This window comes from Phoca vitulina, unplaced genomic scaffold, assembly GCF_004348235.1.
Source record: "Phoca vitulina isolate PV1807 unplaced genomic scaffold, GSC_HSeal_1.0 scaffold10, whole genome shotgun sequence".
NCBI lineage: Eukaryota > Metazoa > Chordata > Mammalia > Carnivora > Phocidae > Phoca > Phoca vitulina.
Window position 1 is genome coordinate 31319387 of NW_022589713.1, and position 1648 is coordinate 31321034.

General features: G+C 37.3%; 1 non-coding gene across 1 annotated transcript; it reads right to left on the bottom strand.

Annotated features, from left to right (window-relative positions):
- Nucleotides 1-642: 642 nt before the first annotated feature.
- On the bottom strand, nucleotides 643-788 carry LOC116635343. The gene has a single exon (XR_004300137.1). It is a non-coding gene; the product is annotated as a U4 spliceosomal RNA (small nuclear RNA).
- Between the last annotated feature and the right edge of the window lie 860 nt (nucleotides 789-1648).

A 1648-nucleotide genomic window follows, 5' to 3' on the forward strand; every position in this document is an offset into this window, starting at 1 on the left:
TTTTACAATTTTAGGTCTTATATTTAGGTCTTTAATCCATTTTGAGTTAATTTTTTGAATGTGGTATAAGGTAAAGGTCCAATTTTCTCTCCGCTCCTTTTTTTCCTTTTCTTCTCTTTCCTTCCCTTCCCTTTTCCTCCCTCCCTCCCTCTCATTCTATTTTTTCTTTCTCTCTTTCTCTCCCTCTTTTTCTACTCTTTCTTTCTTTCTTCTTTCTATCTCACATGTGAATATTCAATTTTCCTAATACCATTTGTTGATGAAGCTATCTTTCTCACATTATGTGGTCTTGGCACCCTTGTCAAAAATCACCTGACCTGGTGGCGCCTGGGTGGCTCAGTCGTTAAGCGTCTGCCTTCAGCTCAGGTCATGATCCCAGGGTCCTGGGATGGAGCCCCGCATCAGGCTCCCTGCTCCGTGGGAGGCCTGCTTCTCCCTCTGCTGTTCCCCTTGCTTGTATTCCCTCTCTCCCTGCCTCTCTCTCTGTCAAATAAATAAAATCTTTAAATAAACAACAAAAAAAAATCACCTGACCATATGCACAAGGGTTTATTATTTATGGGCTTTCTATTATATTATGTTGGTTTGTATGTCTGTCTTTATGCCAATACCACATTGTTTTGATTACATAGCTTTGTAATATGTTTTGAAACATACTTAGAAAGTGTGAGACCTCCAAATTTATTGTTCCTTTTCAAGATTTATTTGGATATTTGGAAAAGTTTTCAATTAGCAATAATCGCGCCTCGGATAAACCTCATTGGCTACAATACTGCCACTATTTGGATCCTATGAATTTAAAAAAACCTGTTTGTTTTTTTTTTCTATTTTTGCAAAAATAAGTCGTTGAAATTTTGATAGGGACTGCATTGAATCAATAGATTGCTTTGAATAGTATGGACATTTTAATATTAAGTCTTCCAATCCATGAACATGAAATGACTTTCCATTTATTTGCCTTTTTAAATTTCTTTCAGCAATGCTTTGTACTTCTCAGTATGTAAGTCTTTCACTATTTTGGTTAAGTTTATTCCTAAGTATTTTATTCTTTTTGATCCTGTGGTAAAAGCATTTTTTTTTTTTTAAAGATTTTATTTATTTATTTGAGAGAGAGAGAATGAGTACATGAGAGGGGGGAGGGTCAGAGGGAGAAGCAGACTCCCTGCCGAGCAGGGAGCCTGATGCGGGACTCGATCCAGGGTCTCCAGGATCATGACCTGAGCCGAAGGCAGTCGCTTAACCAACTGAGCCACCCAGGCGCCCGGTAAAAGCATTTTTTAAAATTTATTTTTCAGATTATTGTTAGTGTATAGAAACACACTGATTTTTGAGTGTTGTTTTTGTATCTTGCAACTTCACTGAATTGGAATTTTAGTCCTAACGGGTGTGTGTGAGTCTATAATCTTCAACATTTTCTAAAGATTATGTCATCTGTGAACATAAATCATCTTGATTTTTCCTTTTCAATTTTTTTAACTTATTATTATGTTATGTTAATCACCATACATTACATCATTAGTTTTTGATGTAGTGTTCCATGATTCATTGTTTGCGTATAACACCCAGTGCTCCTTGCAGAACGTGCCCTCTTTAATACCCATCACCAGGCTAGCCCATCCTCCCACCCCCCTCCTCTCTAGAACCCTCA